Genomic DNA, 10,057 nt, shown 5'->3' on the forward strand with positions numbered 1-10,057 from the left:
AGAAACACCTTGCTTTTTCAATTTTTTTTTTTCAAACACAACCTCTGAAAATGTGCCTCTATTTTATACAGACTCCCTCAACTTTAAAACCGGATTTTCTCAGATTTATGGAAGTCCTAGATGGGAGGTTCTTCTGTATGCTGCGTGACGTGGGTGCTACTGTCGGGGTAGGCTGCTGCCGGTGAAAAAGAAGGGGTGGGTGGTACGGTCGCCTCTGCATCCATTCTCATCCACTTGACAATCTGCCGATGATGACGCGTTCAGCGCACACAGTGGGGAGTGGTGGTATAGAGAAAAGACAAGATGTTGGAACGTATAGACCTGGTTGTGTGTGTGTGTGTGTGTGTGTGTGTGTGTGTGTGAGTGTGTGTGTGTGTGTGTGTGTGTGTGTGTGTGTGTGTGTTTTAATTTTTTTTTTTTAAAGCACGAGTCACGGCCAGAGTATGTTATATTAATGTCGTCGTGGAATGGTGGTGTAACTCCATTCTTAGCGATTTTGACATTTTTGTGCTTTAGACTAAGTAAATCATTCTCCGTGAGAAATATTTTCTTAAATACGATTGACAATACATGATTTAACATTCTTTAACCTTTCTATCCATACTAGGAACGATTAAAAACACTATTTCATAATACAAATAATTAGTCTTTCTCCTGAAAAGCTGTTTACGAGTTACGCCAAAATTCAACGACGACGTCGATATATCTGTTCGTTTAGTATAGGCCTACGTGTGGGTTAATTCTTGTGTAGTCTTGCTTCCTTTCTGTGGTTGATGTTGTCATCGTCAGCAGCATACTTATGTAGGCCTAGGTGGTGGGGTGGGGGTAGATAGGTATCTTGAAGTTCCATGCAGACGTGATTTAATTTGTATATGATTTGTAATTTCTGCTTTATATTCAATATGTTAAAATGTGTGTGTGTGTGTGTGTGTGTGTGTGTGTGTGTGTGTGTGTGTGTGTGTGTGTGTGTGTGTGAGTGTGTGTGTAAGTGTGTGTGTGTGTGTGTGTGTGTGTGACCGTCACTTATATTGAAGTCTATTAATTTTATGTTAATAATTTATGTTCAATTCTCTTGTTGCTACCCACAATTCTCTTGTTGCTACCCACAATTCTAAAGTTGAGATAAAGTATTATTGTATTGTATTGCATTATTGCATTGCTTTGCATTGCATTGTATTGCATTCTTTCTTTCTTTCTTTATTTGGTGTTCAACGTCGTTTTCAACCACGAAGGGTTATATCGCGACAGGTGCAATGCATTGGATTGGATTGGATTGTATTGTATCGTATTATATTGCATTGCATTGCATTGCATGGCATGGCATGGCATGGCATGGCATGGCATGGCATGGCATGGCATTGCATTGCATTGTGTTGCATTGTATTGTATTGTATTGTATTGTCTACATCTAGCTATTAAAGAAAAAACGAAAACAACTAGGTACAATGGAACAAATGAAGATCAGGAACGGACTATTGGCGGGGTGGTTTATGTAGATATTTGCGAATTAGTCGGTGACTCAGCCTTTTACCAGAACCGTGTTAAAGGTTCCCACTGTTCGTCAGTTCTTCATGGGTGGAGACACGATGGTAAACACTCAACCGCCCTAGACTTCTCTTCTGCTTTCTTCAGGCTCTTCTTTTGGACCCTCCTTTCTTCAAACCGCATTGAATTATTTCCGTTTGCATTGCAACAGTTGCAGAGAGGATTGAGAAAGAGTCATTGCAAAGATGCGTATACAAGTCCATGTCTATATCTGTTTGTTTGTTTTTGTTAGATCCGGGATTTAGCCTCCAGAGTGTTGGTGTTTTTTTGTGGGTGTTCTCTTTTCTTCCCTGAACTGGATTTTTTTATTTATTTTTTTTTTAGGCTGAGAGGACTCTTAAAAAAAATCAAAGCATGCACGATGGAACTGTGTGGAGTTTAAAAAATATTATTATTTCTTTTTTGAATACGCGAGTACATAGCTTACAGTTACTGCTGATCTATTGCGTTCTATTGCGAAGGGAGGACAAAACCCAGGAAAGAGTCCGTTATTCTCCTTTTAGTCAGCGAAGAATTTCAATTTAGAATTCGGCAACTAGGACAACCAGACGATCCTTCAGAGTAAGAACAACTGCCAAACCATGACAAAGATTCAGCATTTAACAACAACAACAACAACAACAACAACAACAACCACAAACACCTACACCTACACAAACACACGCTATCTCTCTCTCTCTCTCTCTCTCTCTCTCTCTCTCTCTCTCTCTCTCTCTCTCTCTCTCTCTCTCTTGAAATGAACCTTTGTTTATTCAATGTTACAAACTGGGTGGCCGAGTGGTAACGCACTTGCGCTCGGAAGCGAGAGGTTGCGAGTTCGACCCTGGGTCAGGGCGTTAGCAATTTTCTACCCCCTTTCCTAACCTAGGTGGTGGGTTCAAGTGCTAGTCTTTCGGATGAGACGAAAAACCGAGGTCCCTTCGTGTACACTACATTGGGGTGTGCACGTTAAAGATCCCACGATTGACAAAAGGGTCTTTCCTGGCAAAATTGTATAGGCATAGATAAAAGATGTCCACCAAAATACCCGTGTGACTTGGAATAATAGGCCGTGAAAAGTAGGATATGCGCCGAAATGGCTGCGATCTGCTGGTCGATGTGAATGCGTGATGTATTGTCACTGTAAAAAAATTCCATCTCACACGGCATAAATAGATCCCTGTGCCTTGAGTCCGAGTCTGGAGATACGCGCGCGATATAAGACTTCCTCTCTCTTTCTTTCTCTTTCTCTCTCTCTCTCTCTCTCTCTCTCTCTCTCTCTCTCTCTCTCTCTCTCTCTCTCTCAATCTCTCTCTATCTTTGTCTCTCTCTGTCACTCTCTCTCTCAAAAAAAACGCTCTCTCTCTCTCTCGATGTCTCTCTCTCTCTCTCACTTCTCTCTCACTTCAAGTGAATTGAATTGCGCTTTAAGTTCTGTTACCCTCGAAAACTTAAGTTCAATTCAATTCACTTAATTTTTTCTTAATTTTTATTTTTACTTTTTCTTCGTTGGAGAGAACAACAAGAGGAGTGTCCGAAAGCAAAATTAATTAACTAGTTGGCCTTTCTGACCAGATCACAAACAACACCAGCAGTTTCAAATCAGAGTAAGGGGGAGGTCAGCGTGGCCGGGCTGGACTGCACGAGTGTTGGTGTCGTATATCTTTAACTTCTTCAACAGTCGTATTCTTCTTTAAGCGTATTAACAGCTCATGTCCCAAATAGTCACTAGAACTGGGGACAAAAATAGCTTATTAGCAAGCAGCTCGTATTCTTGGATCCACACATCGTAATGATCATACTTGACCGCCTGGCTAATTTTACTCGTCGATCTTTTTCTTCAAACTTTCACACCTCCGTTTGACGTTTAACTAACCCACTTACTGACTCAGACATTTCTAGAGAAAAAAATGGGCAAGGCTGATCAAATAATACGTACATTTCCTTCTGTTACTCCTTCTTCCTTGACGAGATGGCTCTACGCTTCTTTGATAAATATTGATTCAAACAATTCTTCAAATTTTTCTTAAGGGCGGGTAAAGAAATGATCTATATAAGGATACAATCATGATTCATGAACCTTTTGAGTTGTATATATTCATTAATCTATATGGTTATATTTATTTCGAGCTGCACATTCATGAATCTAAAATTACAATCATTTCGAGTTGTAAGTGTTTTGGACTATCCCTTAAATTTGCGTGACATGTAGGCCTACTTAAAAATATTGCATGTCAATATTCCTGTGTTTCACTACCCTCTGTCGCCATTCAAAATTTTGTTTGATTACAGATCTGTTTGTATGAATTTATCAGTTACTAGATGATTACCCACTTCGCCGGGTACCGGCTTCGCCGGGAAGAAGTAGAGCACGAAGGAAAGGAGATAAACGCGCAAAACACTGGAGACCTTCTAAAAATAGTAACGTGCAGTGTCCTTCTAAAAATAGTAACGTAGTAACGGGAATATGGATTGACGCCACACGGAGGAAGGGAGATAATCGCGGCTGAAAACACTGGAGAAGATAAGGAAGAGTTACTGGTAGTGGATCCCGACAACAACAACAAAAAACCAAAAAAAATCGGTTCAGCGCGCAGCGCTTGTTGAAATATCTCATCGATGAGGTTGTGTCCGGGGTCTCTCTGAATAAGCCCACCAAATTTGAAGCAGATCCATCGAGAACTTTGGCCGTGCATCGCGCACAGACAGACAGACAGACAGACACTAGTCGTGTATATATATATAGAAGAGACGTTGGCGTCAGTGTTGGTTCTGTAAACGATGGCGAAGCATATTAAGAGAGCTATGATTCAGGTATAAAACTAAACATGCGCGCATTATTTTTGGGATACGCTCCTTTCAATTTTTCAGAAGACGGAAGTTTGAACACCTGAAAACTACAGTATTCTCTCTCTCTCTCTCTCTCTCTCTCTCTCTCTCTCTCTCTCTCTCTCTCTCTCTCTCACACACACACACACACACACACACACACACACAGTGGCAGCCAGCCAGCCAGACAGAAAGACAGACAGACACTGTGACATACAGACACACACACACACGCACACGCCACACGCCACACACACACACACACACGCACAGACTCAGACACACTCACACACACAAACACTCATACACGTTTCAGGTGGGTTTTTTTTTTAAAGTTTAATAATTATCCTTTTTTCAGGAATGTGAAAACAGGATTTACAGGTTTCCGTTGGCTTCTGAACGAAACTTGTTTGATTTAAGATAGGAAAAGATGTAAGCGCTCTGAAGATATAGACAACAATTAACAGTAAGTTTGAAACCAAGGCCGCTGACGTGCCAAATTTCCTTGTATTGATGAGGACAATAAAACTTCTTGTATCTTGTATCTTGTATCGAAGCGAAACTGGGTGCTATGGGTGGTACACAGCCGCGGGGTCGGATGGGTAACAATTCATATTTGTCGTAATTTCAACCCGCGGCTTGTTCCCTGTCCAGTTAAGTAGCACCCAGTTTACCTTCGTGCACCTCAGACTGACCTGGTAACCAAGCGAATACATAAGAAATATCGAAATGAGCTGAGAAATTAGAAAAAAACCCACATTAAACAAAAGGTTAAAACAAGTCGCGTAAGGCGAAAATACAATATTTAGTCAAGTAGCTGTCGAACTCACAGAATGAAACTGAACGCAATGCCATTTTTCAGCAAGACCGTATACTCGTGGCATCGTCAGTCCACCGCTCATGGCAAAGGCAGTGAAATTGACAAGAAGAGCGGGGTAGTAGTTGCGCTAAGAAGGATAGCACGCTTTTCTGTACCTCTCTTTGTTTTAACTTTCTGAGCGTGTTTTTAATCCAAACATATCATATCTATATGTTTTTGGAATCAGGAACCGACAAGGAATAAGATGAAAGTGTTTTTAAATTGATTTCGACAATTTAATTTTGATAATAATTTTTATATATTTAATTTTCAGAGCTTGTTTTTAATCCAAATATAACATATTTATATGTTTTTGGAATCAGAAAATGATGGAGAATAAGATGAACGTAAATTTGGATCGTTTTATAAATTTTTATTTTTTTTTACAATTTTCAGATGTTTAATGACCAAAGTCATTAATTAATTTTTAAGCCACCAAGCTGAAATGCAATACCGAAGTCCGGGCTTCGTCGAAGATTACTTGACCAAAATTTCAACCAATTTGGTTGAAAAATGAGGGCGTGACAGTGCCGCCTCAACTTTCACGAAAAGCCGGATATGACGTCATCAAAGACATTTATAAAAAAAATGAAAACAACGTCTGGGGATTTCATACCCAGGAACTCTCATGTCAAATTTCATAAAGATCGGTCCAGTAGTTTAGTCTGAATCGCTCTACACACACACACACACACACACAGACAGACAGACACACACACGCACATACACCACGACCCTCGTTTCGATTCCCCCTCGATGTTAAAATATTTAGTCAAAACTTGACTAAATATAAAAAACAAGCTTGTCGTGACTCGCGCTTAAAAACAAACTTGAAGTCCGAGAGGTACACTTAAGCCTACCTCCATCTTTTCTTTTCTATGCACCACTCCTCCCCCCTCTCTTCACACACACACAGATACACACATCACACACACACACTCACACACACTCACGCACGCACACGCACAACACATACACACACACACACACAACTCACACACCTGACACAGTGACACATTCAGCACACCCTCCACTTCACTGACAATGACATCCATATACATGATTGTACAGTAGCCAATGGGGACTACGTACAAACACCTCGCTCAACACAGCATAATCCAGCCTCCAATATTCTTAATCGTGACAACTTTTCTTCAAGCACAAGGCGAATGGACAGTTTGCAGAACGAAGAAAGCAAATACACGCCTTTGAAACAGAAATGGGAAGGGTAGGGTAAGAACTAAATACATCTCCCATGGAATTACAGTGGAACCTTCCGTATAAGACCTCCACGACTCGGCGAAAATCAGGTCTTAAAAAGGAGTTAGAAGTTTACACAGGTAGGTATATTGTTTTCAGAGTTTCTCAAAACCTTTTCATTTTTACATTTAGTCAAGTTTTGACTAAATGTTTTAACATAGAGGGGGAATCGAGACGAGGGTCGTGGTGTATGTGTGTGTGTGTGTGTCTGTCTGTGTGTGTGTGTAGAGCGATTCAGAGTAAACTACTGGACCGATCTTTATGAAATTTGACATGAGAGTTCCTGGGTATGATATCCCCATACGTTTTTTTCATTTTTTCGATAAATGTCTTTGATGACGTCATATCCGGCTTTTTGTAAAAGTTGAGGCGGCACTGTCACACCTTCATTTTTCAATCAAATTGATTGAAATTTTTGTAAAGCAATCTTCGACGTAGGCCGGACTTCGGTACATTGCATTTCAGCATGGTGGCTTAAAAATTAATTGATGACTTTGGCCATTACAAATCTGAAAATTGTAAAAAAATTATTGTTTTTATAAAACGATCCAAATTTACATTCATCTTATTCTTCATCATTTTCTGATTCCAAAAACATATAAATATGTTATATTTGGATTAAAAACAAGCTCTGAAAATTAAAAATATAAAAATTAGGATCAAAATTAAATTTTCGAAATCAATTTAAAAACACTTTCATCTTATTCCTTGTCGGTTCCTGATTCCAAAAACATATAGATATGATATGTTTGGATTAAAAACACGCTCAGAAAGTTAAAACGAAGAGAGGTATAGAAAAGCGTGCTATGCAGCACAGCGAAACCACTACCGCGCCGAACAGGCTCGTCAGTTTCACTTCGTTATGCACAAGCGGCGGACTACGGTCATTGTGAAAAAATGCAGTGCGTTCAGTTTCATTCTGTGAGTTCCACAGCTTGACTAAATGTAGTAATTTCGCCTTACGCGCCTTGTTTTTTTTTTTACATTGGTTATGAACAGAAAATCTGAGAAAGCATGGTCTTAAAAGAAAAGTCTGAAATCGGGGGGTCTTAATAGTGAGTTCCACTGTAATGATGCTGCCCCGAGGGTTTGCAAACATTGGGTCTCTGATGAATGCAAATACACCGTGTATGTGGGCCCGTTTCAACGCTGAGAGGAATAGGATTTAATCACTGCATGTCTACGTCAGCTGCGTAAATTCTTATTGTCATGGTATTTTAACCGACATTTAACGTTCTACGGGCTATCTTTTTTTCTGCAAAGAACAATACGAGTCCAAAAAGCTGTGTACTTTGTCTGATTTAAATAAATATAGTATAGAGTTTTGCGTTGCTGTCAAAACAGCTGTACAAAGCTGAAAGCATTGTACGGGCCTATTTCGTTCATAATAAAGAAATTAGAAATGGTAAAATTGTATAACAGAATGGTGATAACATGGTTTTTTTCTTGGTGTGGATCACATCTGAAATAAACAGCTTGTGAGCATTTTGTGTCAATTAAGCTATCTTGGCCAACTAACCTCCGCCATCACCACACATAAGCCCTTATCATGGGAGGACAAATCCCCCCCCCCCCCTCCCCCATTTGTCTTTGCTCAGTCATTCATCAACAACAAAAGCGTAGAACTGTCCTTCACAGGCATTTATTGCCATACAACTGAATCATTTGCCACAATATAATCTGCAATATTCATGGATTGTCCTGCTATATAAATAAGCTGTATACATCAAATTGAAGGGACAAAAAGGAATACTGCTGGCCATAAATGCGAATACTGCTTGTCAGGAAGTGTATGCAGACGTGTATAAAGCAGTGAGTTGAACAAACATCTTGAAATATTAAGTCTGACAAAAAGGACTGAAGCAGGGTTAAAGGAAACGAGAAAGAGAGAGGGGGAGAGGGGGATGGTAAGACTGACAGTGGAACAGAGAAAGAGAGAGGGGGAGAGGGAGATGGTAAGACTGACAGTGGAACAGAGAAAGAGAGGGGGGAGAGGGGGATGGTAAGACTGACAGTGGAACAGAGAAAGAGAGGGGGAGAGGGGGATGGTAAGACTGACAGTGGAACAGAGAAAGAGAGGGGGAGAGGGGGATGGTAAGACTGACAGTGGAACAGAGAAAGAGAGGGGGAGAGGGGGATGGTAAGACTGACAGTGGAACAGAGAAAGAGAGAGGGGGAGAGGGGGATGGTAAGACTGACAGTGGAACAGAGAAAGAGAGAGGGGGAGAGGGGGATGGTAAGACTGACAGTGGAACAGAGAAAGAGAGAGGGGGAGAGGGGGATGGTAAGACTGACAGTGGAACAGAGAAAGAGAGAGGGGGAGAGGGGGATGGTAAGACTGACAGTGGAACAGAGAAAGAGAGAGGGGGAGAGGGGGATGGTAAGACTGACAGTGGAACAGAGAAAGAGAGAGGGGGAGAGGGAGATGGTAAGACTGACAGTGGAACAGAGAAAGAGAGAGGGGGAGAGGGGGATGGTAAGACTGACAGTGGAACAGAGAAAGAGAGAGGGGGAGAGGGGGATGGTAAGACTGACAGTGGAACAGAGAAAGAGAGAGGGGGAGAGGGGGATGGTAAGACTGACAGTGGAACAGAGAAAGAGAGAGGGGGAGAGGGGGATGGTAAGACTGACAGTGGAACAGAGAAAGAGAGAGGGGGAGAGGGGGATGGTAAGACTGACAGAGGAACAGAGAAAGAGAGAGGGGGAGAGGGGGATGGTAAGACTGACAGTGGAACAGAGAAAGAGAGAGGGGGGAGAGGGGGATGGTAAGACTGACAGTGGAACAGAGAAAGAGAGAGGGGGAGAGGGGGATGGTAAGACTGACAGTGGAACAGTGGAACAGAGAAAGAGAGAGGGGGAGAGGGAGATGGTAAGACTGACAGTGGAACAGAGAAAGAGAGAGGGGGAGAGGGGGATGGTAAGACTGACAGTGGAACAGAGAAAGAGAGAGGGGGAGAGGGGGATGGTAAGACTGACAGTGGAACAGAGAAAGAGAGAGGGGGGAGAGGGGGATGGTAAGACTGACAGTGGAACAGTGGAACAGAGAAAGAGAGAGGGGGAGAGGGAGATGGTAAGACTGACAGTGGAACAGAGAAAGAGAGAGGGGGAGAGGGGGATGGTAAGACTGACAGTGGAACAGAGAAAGAGAGAGGGGGAGAGGGGGATGGTAAGACTGACAGTGGAACAGAGAAAGAGAGAGGGGGAGAGGGAGATGGTAAGACTGACAGTGGAACAGAGAAAGAGAGAGGGGGAGAGGGAGATGGTAAGACTGACAGTGGAACAGAGAAAGAGAGAGGGGGAGAGGGGGATGGTAAGACTGACAGTGGAACAGAGAAAGAGAGAGGGGGAGAGGGAGATGGTAAGACTGACAGTGGAACAGAGAAAGAGAGAGGGGGAGAGGGAGATGGTAAGACTGACAGTGGAACAGAGAAAGAGAGAGGGGGAGAGGGGGATGGTAAGACTGACAGTGGAACAGAGAAAGAGAGGGGGAGAGGGAGATGGTAAGACTGACAGTGGAACAGAGAAAGAGAGAGGGGGAGAGGGAGATGGTAAGACTGACAGTGGAACAGAGAAAGAGAGAGGGGG

The 10,057-nt window shown here is 42.2% G+C and overlaps 1 protein-coding gene across 1 annotated transcript in view; it reads right to left on the minus strand.

The window, feature by feature from the left end:
• The window catches only part of LOC138979878 (uncharacterized), a 61,996-nt gene that overhangs the window by 40,212 nt on the left and 11,727 nt on the right, over positions 1–10,057 (minus strand). The gene's annotated exons all lie outside the window — the stretch shown is intronic.

The sequence above is a fragment of the Littorina saxatilis genome, linkage group LG11 (genome assembly GCF_037325665.1).
Source record: "Littorina saxatilis isolate snail1 linkage group LG11, US_GU_Lsax_2.0, whole genome shotgun sequence".
In the NCBI taxonomy this organism is placed as follows: domain Eukaryota; kingdom Metazoa; phylum Mollusca; class Gastropoda; order Littorinimorpha; family Littorinidae; genus Littorina; species Littorina saxatilis.